Source organism: Narcine bancroftii, chromosome 1 (genome assembly GCF_036971445.1).
Source record: "Narcine bancroftii isolate sNarBan1 chromosome 1, sNarBan1.hap1, whole genome shotgun sequence".
In the NCBI taxonomy this organism is placed as follows: domain Eukaryota; kingdom Metazoa; phylum Chordata; class Chondrichthyes; order Torpediniformes; family Narcinidae; genus Narcine; species Narcine bancroftii.
Genome location: NC_091469.1, coordinates 301,760,809 through 301,771,239, shown reverse-complemented (window position 1 = coordinate 301,771,239; position 10,431 = coordinate 301,760,809).

The following is a 10,431-nucleotide window of genomic DNA, read 5'->3' as shown; positions in this document are numbered from 1 at the left end:
CAGGCAAGAGAACTAGAAGTTGCGGCTGCTGACGGAACCCACTGGTGAGCCATGTACTACGAAGCCTCCACCAGTTTTGAAGACAGGCGCTTGCCAAAAACTGATGAAAATCCATGAAAGGCTTCACAAAGCAGCAGCTGCAGTTATTACAATCACAGACTTCCAGTCCCCCCATTGTGCTAGACTCTGCACTTCCAGACCAGGACTGCAGAGTCACCTTCACGTCCATAGATGAACTCCACAACAAGGTGTTTTCTTCGAACTGAAGGACTATCAATAAATAATAATTTGACAGGTGAAATGTTGCCTCATCTTAACTAAAAGTCTACAGTTCCTTTCCTGAAAGCCATGAGAAAAATTGAGTAAATATAATTGGTTTACAAAACCTTATAATTAGAAAATAGTCAACTGTAATCAGATGTAAGCAAGAAGTAACTCATGATTGTCTGACACCATCATGATCAATAAAAAAAGGTTATTGTATTTTTATCAAAATATTGGAAGGACCTGTAGGCTTACTTCATAACAGCTACTCCAATGCTGTGGTATTATCTGGACAGGTACAAGTGCCTGGAGTTACAGACTGAAGGATCATATATAACTTGATATTTCATCTAATGAGTCAGTCACTTCTGCTGTCAAAATCTCTTAAAAGTGCACATCAAAAACTGTCAATTCAACATACTTTTAGTCTTCTGTTAAAAATAACATATCTCAATTCACCACAACTAGACTCAAAACTTAATAACAGCATATTCTGGTGGGTTTTTCATTGGTATAAATGTCTTGTAAATTTTTGTTTAAAACTAGATTAAGTTCAGATTTTTATAAGATTTAAGTTACAATAAATGTGTTGAAGAGCATCTCTGAAATATACAATGTAGTCTGCAATGAACAGGATAGACATGAGAAATGTTCCCCTTTGGAAGTGATCAGCTAACTTAAGAGTTGCAGTTAATTCTGGATGATAGCCTAAATCTATAATGATATCTGTTGTATCCAGTGTATTCAGTTGTATCTTAATATCCCATGGAGTGAAATGAATATGTGCTTTAATGTGATGGTGAGAATCTCAGCAGGATACCATTATATATTTCAATTAATTAATTCCATACACACAAAAAAAACTCTCAATTTCTGTGAGTTTTACACACCCTTAAAAACTACTATGCATTTTATTTTTACTGAAAATACAGTAAAATGCCAGGTATCTGGCACTTATAGGGTTGTTAGATACCAGATAAGTGTATTTTCCAGTTGCTTGAGACTTATTCTTACACCTCCATTAAAAATAAACAGTTTAAAAGACAAAAGGCAAAAACATTCTACTGTACTCACACTGAACAAATTTCACTTCCATGAATTTTATTTTCAGTCACATTCTGAAAACATTTAACCGTCGCTGCCTCTGCAGGTTCTTCCTTCTCCATGGAGCCAACCAAAAGAAAAACAGTAGCAGTATAGATAATTAAACCTGAACCCCCTGCCCACCCCCCCCCCACCCGCCCAAGTTTACAGATAAAGCCTCTGACCAAAGCGACTCTTACTAAACAGGGTTAAGGAGACACTTTAAGACAGTCACCCCAATGGCAAGTGGCATCAACCAGTTCTTCATCCTGCTTTTTCACACTTCATTCCAATAGGTGTTATGAGCAAAGCACGACCAAGGCACTCCAATCGCCTAATATTTGTTCCCATCTTCACCAATGATTTATATGTTACTTCAGAGAACATTTACTTTTACAATTTTAAACATGTATTTTTACCTATTATTTTATTTATTTTCCTTGATTTTTTTTATTGTCCGTTGAGGTTTTACTGTATCATGATTTATATATCAAAATATTTTAAAACATCTATGCTTTAAGTTTTCTTTTAAACCCACAAAATTTGTAAGTTGAATGACAAAGGTGAATTAAGAAAATGAATGCAGAGAGTGTCAAGGAGACCCTTAATAAAAAGGCAGGAAAACTAATTCCTGTGCTAATTGAGATCCAGTTTTGACAACATTAAATAGCTCCAAAGAGCACCACATAATGGGAAAATGTATTCTTAGAAATAGAACAAAAAGCATATAATGAAAACTTAAATTGCGGTTTTCTTATTTTTAATACGGTTTGGAAAAATTAAGTATTTTCAATATTTTAATTAGGTCATTTGAGATGCAGCAATGTTTAGTTTATATAATGCACAAATAAATAAAATTTGCTGTTACTTATAGTTATTGACTAATTCAGACTTTGTCTTATTTATCTCATTCACAAAGTCTTCTTTCATGTAATCTCTTGTCCCATTTTCTGCCAGCGCTTACAGTATATTCTTCTGTTCTTTTTCTGTTCCATCACAAATGCAAGAGGATTGATTCGTGGTCTGCCTTGAGTATTTCAAAATATGCATAAAACATGCTAAAAGAAAAATGAATGAAAATGCAAATTCTGCATGATTTATGTAATATTTTCCCCCTGAGCACAGGATTTTATTGTTGAAGAAAGATAAAAAGAAAATACTTTAAACTGACATTCAAATTTATTTTTGGGGTTTTTATTTATTAGTTAAAATAGAAAAAAAAATCAAATTCCAGGCATAGAACATCAACGTAATAATCAGCTACCAAGATTTCATTTGATGAAGTTATTGATTGCAAAGTAGAGTACGATTCACGTTTCATTCATTAATTGAAAATATGCTTCCTGAAACTCACTCCTTAATTCAATTTTTACAGTTAAAAAAATGATGCCAAACTACCCCAAATAGGTTAATCACAATAAAACACATTGGCAGTTGGTTAATCATTTTGAGCAGGGGTGCAGTGCTAAATTTTTTAGGTGCCGGAGCTGCCCCATGATGTGCCTGGAGTGGACCCGTGAGGTGCCCAGAGCGGACCTGTAAGGTGCCAGTGCTGCCCCCTGAGATGCTGGTGCAGCACCGCATCCCTGATTTTGAGGTACATTGCTCACAACAAATTTACAAGGGTTTCCAAGATGCAAAGGCAATACTTAAAAAACCTGTCATAACGAATAGTTTGCTGGAGCATAACCATTGCTTTTTCCACGTTTCAAAGATGCTGTTCAGAACCTCTCCACCTTCAGCTTGAACCAAACATTTTCATGTTTGCTGCCATCGGAGAGCTGCACCAATTATCAAGGATCCATCTCACCCAGCCCCCACTCTGCTTTCATTGATACCATCAGGAAAAGGTATAGGTGCCACAAGTCTCACACCAGCAGGTTCAGGAACAGCTACTACCCCTCCACCATCAGACTCCTCAACAACAAACTCAATTTAAGGACTGTTATTTTTGCACTTTACTGATTTATTTTCTCTCTATATTGCACAGTCAATTTGTTTACATTTTTAATGTGTTTACATGTGTGCGTCGAGTAGTTTTTTTTTGCACTACAAATAAGTGGTAATTCTGCCTTGCCAACAAGAAAAACAATCTCAGAGTTGTATATAATACCATATATGTACTTTGACAATAAATCTCAAATCATAATATAGTAAATAAACTGCAGCCAAATTGAATATGTTCATGAATTTAAAATGAATATTGTTTTGCTGATCATAACATTTTTACTAAATACCAGTTTTGGCATAATTGTTGTTCAACCAATTGAGACATACATAAATATACGGTCATAAAGCACATTAACAGGACCTTCCGGCCCATGAGCTCTTGCCACCCAATTCATCCACAAGCCCCCATATGTCTTGAAGGGTGGGAGATAACAGAAGCATCCAGAGGAAACTCACACAGACACAGGGAGAACATACAAATTCCTTACAGGCAGTACTGGATTTGAATCTAAGTCACTGGTGCTTTAATAGCGTCATGCTAACTGCTACATTAACTGTGACAATTAACTGTAATTTTGCAAAAATAAAATAAGTTGCATGCGAAACCACAAGCTAACATTTCTTTAATTTGTTTTTGGAAGAAGTTTATGATTTTTAATGGCGTAGTTTAATTTAAAAAATCAACATGAAAAATCAGTGAGACTCAAAGAAAAGTTATATCAAACTGTAGTGATCAGTTTTCAGATTTATTATCAGAGTACATACATGACAACCCTGAGATTCCTTTTTCGTGAAGGTGAGGTAGAATTACCACTTATTGGTATTGCAAAAACAAATTGTGCACAACATATACATGTAACAAATAAAGAACTGTAAACAGATAACTAATGTAAACAAACTGACTGTGCAATACAGAGAATTAAAAAAAACAAGGAACAAGATCATTTAATCACAGCAAAAAATCTTGCTTTAAGAAATTGTAATGAGCAAAGAGGAGGAAAAGCTTTAAAGAAAGCATTATCACATAAATATTTTATCTTCTCATCTCAATGCCTTGTTTCTTTTTCATCAGATATTCATTAAAGTCATGATGTTGACATACAAAATTGTCACATAACCATCTTTCATTGATCTGCTTGGAGAAAACAGGGTTGATCAGAGTAAATATTTCAAATGCAGCATCAATCTCAAGTTCCAAAATGGAAAAGCAATTACAGTGGGCACCTTGGATCTGTTCCTTCCCATGGCTTGATTCTTCCCCTTTTTGAAGAGTTAGATGTGGGGCAGAACACCCAGCCCTCACTGCCCTGCTTCTAATTGAAGGTCTTCTAATGTTAGTGGGCTGGGCCTGTAGGGGAAGGAGTGGGAGTTAATTCAGTGATCTTGCTGGATTTATAGCAGGCTGTGATGTTTTAGCTGGGAGCACTAGAACAATGCAGCAGAACGAGGAAAATTTTGCAGCAATACGATATTTATTGACATTTCACACTTTCACAAAGTTAAAAAAATATATCTGATCTTGCAAACTTGAGGGCATAAAGCCACATAAGAAGACAATCCAGAGTTTACAGGTCCATCACCCAACAAACAGAAACAATGATAAAGTTGATTTAAAAATTAATGAAGTTGGCCATGATAATGAAAGGTTTTCATTCTACATCTCTCAACTGTATATTACTTGAGTGGCAGGAAAATTGCATATTCACATACAAACCCTAGAGCAATCATTCATCATGTTAACTTCAATCCATTGTGATGACTTTTGCCTTCCAAGTTAGATTTTTGCCTGACTTAAATGGAGCCATCAGCAATTCACACTTATGGCATTCATGTCAACATATGACATTTAGATGATATCATGTGTTTTCAAAGTCTATTTTTTTCTCATTGTAAAGGTTAAAGAGATGTTTGCTAAAGAGATGTTACTGAAGAAATAATTGCAGAAGAAGACAAACAATTTTGATTAAAGGTAGAAACCCAAGAATTAACTTGTATTTTAAGATGGAAGTGCTGTAGGCTTTCTAGAGACTTACCTCAAAGAAGACTTCACAAGATTTACTGTTGGTTGAATAAAATTCACATTGTCCCATGGATTTCTCTATACTTGGTCTTTCTCATTGTAAGAGAAATATTGTGTGTGTGTGTGTGTGTGTGTGTGTGTGTGTGTGTGTGTGTGTGTGTGTGTGTGTGTGTGTGTGTGTGTGTGTGTGTGTGTGTGTGTGTGTGTGTGTGTGTGTGTGTGTGTGATATCATCTGAAATACCACAGAAAATGTTACTCATTTACTCACTAAAAGATGGACCTTCATGTAAACATAACCTTTATTTCTGGTAGTCAAGCTTCAACTAAGTCCATAAAAAGGGTATTTTATGATATAACCATTCCACATGGTTTCTTAAGGGCCAGCAAGACACCTTAAGATGGCACTGTCTGTAGCAGACATACACTGCAGGATGCTTTACTTGCATAAAGTATAGCAGGAGAGATGTGTTCCAGCAATTTTCCATTACACCTGTGGGAACACTGCCTATCTATAAACTTGAATCACACACAGTCTATTCAAGGAATCTCAAGAACAAAATAAAAACTGAGGCTTGTCTTAATAGAAATTCAATGACCTTCAAACCTTTGAGAGCTGTTGCCTGAATAATTTGACAAAAGTTATCTAAAACTGCATGGCAAGGCGTGGAAAAAAATTGAACCAATTTATTAGTGAATTTCACTGTTAGACAATGGAATTCTCCTGGGCTGAAGATCAAATAACTCTTGGCATAACTTTTTATTGACCTGCAGAGAAAGCCCTTCTTCTGATGCATTTGAAAGGCAGTAGAAATTAAATGGAGTCTTTGACATTTGCAAATCCTGTGAAGTGATATCAACATATAAGAGCAGGAAGCAGGCAAGTTTTTCATATCTCACTTAAAAAGGCCCCAGTTTTGCACTTGTATAACTGAAGTGATTTGAATTTTCTGACTGGGGTCATAGGGACTGTGTTTTTGGTGATTCTTGCCTTGAAATTCTGAGCATTTCTCTGGACAATTTTGGGGAAAATTGCTGGTAGAATTTATACATTGATTTGAAAAAACACTGGCTTTTCAGCTTGAGGCAATCATAAACATATTTTACACAGCGTAAATCAATGTCATAATTAAATTCCAGTTAAAATCACAAAAATCATAAAATTAGATCAGGCAGTCTCAATCTGCATAAGTGTGCTCTGTCTTTACCTGTCATCAGACACACTTTTAATGTCATCACTGGTCTTGAAATACAAATTTCCACCTGCACTAACATATACAGTATATGTGCTCAAAAATCAATGCAAAATATGGTTCTGGAAGTGTTTCTTGGGAAGCAAGAGCATATGGCATAAACTTGCTTTTCTTGCAAATTCAAGGGTGCTCTGTTGCTATCCAGAAACTTGATTGAAAAACTTTGCAAATAACTGCAGTCTAGTCATGCATATTGCAAAATTCACATTGTGCAGTGACAATAAATGCATTTTGTAATACTCTGCTACCAGAAGCTTAAGGATCCGCAAGGGACAATGCAAAGGGTAAGACAATTCAGACATGTCCTTCTCTGAAAAACCTTTTCCTGGATATGTCTAATTAAATATATATTGGTCGATTCGGGTTTTCCAAGGTTGATACATGGAAAGCTGTGAATCATTTTTGGACATATTTTTGTGTCTGCATTGCGAGTCCAAGAAAGTTTAAACTGACAGTGGTGTGAAACACTCAAGTCTGCAGACCACTGAGATTGTAGTAAAAGCACCCAGAAAAGCAGAAGGAACTCAGCCAGTCTTGCAGTGTCTGCTGGAGGTAAAGGTATATTACTGACATTTCGGGCTTGAGCACTTCTTCAAGGTATTTACAAAAATGAGGCAGGCATCTTCACTAAAGACTAGAGCTACCGGGAGAAGAATGGGAGGGAGAAAATCTAATGGCCATAAGGTGTGAATTGGATATGTTAAGAGGAAAGGAGGGAATTTATTTTGGCTCTGTGAAAGGAGACAGAGGGAAAAGGGAAAAGAGAGAACTAGAAGAAAGGAGACAGGGAGACAAGGTGGGAGGTGTTTAACTGAAACTGGAGAAGTTCTTCTCCCTTAATCTCTAGTCTTTAATTAAGATGACTACCTGATTTTTGCTTATACATTGAAGAAGGGCTCAGGCTTGAAAAGTTGGTAATATATCTTTACCTCCTATGGACACTGCAAGACCGGCTGAGTTCTTCTAGCATTTCTCTGTATTTTTACTAAAGTGACTGTGGTGCTCAGTTTCCTATCCATTGGATCTGATGGAAGCAACAGAAATGTGCGTTCTATTTCACTGCAACACCAAAGACGGGATGAATGTTGATTTCAGTGGGGAGAATGTATCCAGTGCAGGAGAAAACAACAATGTTGGCAAATTCCAGAGTACAGGCTATAATTAACTAAACTCACATGCCCATCTGAGCTCCCATTAATATCCTAAAAATTTTTATCAAAAGAAGGGGCATTTACTCATTCAATATCCATCAGCTCATCAAACATGAGAATTTTTAAATGATCAGCTCCATCTTTTCATCATTCCCACTCCTAAAAAGAGCCCATATTGCTAGATACTTTCTGCATCTATCACTGGCTGTAGGGATGGATCCTAGACACCCATGAATATGCTCTATTTTTGTAACTCCTGATGCTAAATTGGGTTTCAAACACAATGGCTAAGTGCCAATGCCACGAGAGCTATGCAACTATCAGATCACCATACAACCACTTTGTGTCCCCTAAAAATGATTCCATTGTTGCATCAATCTACGGGTATTTACTCACTCATTCAGAGCCAGCTCTTCAGCGCTTGACGTCCTGCTTTGCGGAAACTGCCAAAATGTTTAGCCTGGAAGTCAGCCTGAAGAAAACTGAGGTCCTCCATCAGCCAGCTCCCCACCATGACTACCAGCCCCCCCACATCTCCATCGGGCACACAAAACTCAAAACGGTCAACCAGTTTACCTATCTCGGCTGCACCATTTCATCAGATGCAAGGATCGACAATGAGATAGACTACAGACTCGCCAAAGCAAATAGAGCCTTTGGAAGACTACACAAAAGAGTCTGGAAAAACAACCAACTGAAAAACCTCACAAAGATAAGCGTATACAGAGCCGTTGTCATACCCACACTCCTGTTCGGCTGCGAATCATGGGTCCTCTACCGGCATCACCTACGGCTCCTAGAACGCTTCCACCAGCGTTGTCTCCGCTCCATCCTCAACATCCATTGGAGCGCTTTCATCCCTAACGTCGAAGTACTCGAGATGGCAGAGGTCGACAGCATCGAGTCCACGCTGCTGAATATCCAGCTGCGCTGGGTGGGTCACGTCTCCAGAATGGAGGACCATCGCCTTCCCAAGATCGTGTTATATGGCGAGCTCTCCACTGGCCACCAAAGAAGAGGTACAAGGACTGCCTAAAGAAATCTCTTGGTGCCTGCCACATTGACCACCGCCAGTGGGCTGATATCGCCTCAAACCGTGCATCTTGGCGCCTCACAGTTTGGCAGGCAGCAACCTCCTTTGAAGAAGACCGCAGAGCCCACCTCACTGACAAAAGGCAAAGGAGGAAAAACCCAACACCCAAAAAAATCTGGACTGACCCAATCCCTGAGCAGACCGGATTTTCTGACTTCTGCTGAATGACAGTCTAGGATGGTTCGTGTGTGAGCAGTTCCTTCGGTGGTTCAGCATTCTCACTGCCTATGGGAAGAAGTTGTTTCTCAGCCTGGTGGTGCTAACTCTGATACTCCTGTTTCTCTTTCCCAATGGGACCAGCTGAAAGATGCTGTGTTTGGGGTTGAAGGGGTCCTCAATTATCTTGCACACCCTCTTCAAGTAATGATCCCGGTAGATCATGTTGTTGGTGGGGGAGGGAGATTTCGGTGATCCTCTCTGCTACTCTTGCAGTCCTGAAGATTGACCTCTGATCCATTTCTTTTCAGCAACTGTACCACACTGGAATGTTGCTGGCCAAGACACTCTTGATAGAGCTCCTGTAGAAGGTTAATGTGATGGTTGCTGGTAGCCTTGTCCGCTTCAGTCTTCTCAGGCTTCTCAGGAGGTGCATTCGCTATTGCGCCTTCCTGAAATGTGAGGAGATTTTCTGTGTTCGTGATAGGTCACTAGTTAAGTGGGCTTCAAGGAACTCGATGCTCTCTACTCTCTCCACTACAGAGTTATTGATGTGTAGTGGTCGGTAGTTGCTCCTGGTCCCCCTGATGTCCATGACTGAAGCAGTCTGAAGATAGCAACTCATGTCCAAGTAAAAAGAGTATAGAACCTGAGGAACAAAAGAACAAAAGGCTGGACCTTCAGGAACAACAGGAAAAGGAATAATACCTGTGTGATGTCTCAGCTGAAGAGTAGAAAATGCAGTTCTCAGCTGTGCAGTCTACTCAGACTCCCTTCTAAGTGCTTTACAAAAGATTGCACAAGAACATTGTTCTGCCTTGAGTGTTGATGGAGGGTTCCAACCCAAAATGTTGACCATTCTTATTCTCCCACTGATGTTGCTCAATCCACTGAGTTCCTCCAGCAGATTGTTCATTGGCCCCTTCCTCCTGCCCTAGACAAACCAAGTGACTGACACCACACTCCAATTCTTAATACCAGTACCATGCACTAGTATTCAGCTGGGAGAGCCCAGATGATGTACTGTATATTCCATCATATAATGTGCACAAGATCATTTGCACTGATTATAATTATACAGGATCTAATTACATAAAGAGCTTGCTGCATTATTAGCATGTTTACCGATGAGTAAATGAAACATTGCTCCAACATCTGCACAAAAACATAATCTCCTCAGGTTAGCTCCACCAAACTTTGAGCTGAGCTTGTGAATCCTTTGGACTGGTGATCAACATCAATAGTATTGAGTCAATAATATAGCTATAAAATGCACTAAGGAGCAAACATTTCCTTCTTTTTAAAATACTTTTAACATTAATACAGAATTGACAATTGCATAATAATTCATTTGTATACAAGAAAGCAGGCACAAAAAAAATGGAAAACATTTATTTGAAATGATCTATGCAACCATGTTAAGCCCATTTGCTGAAATAACTTGTATAAAATAAAGGAGAAAA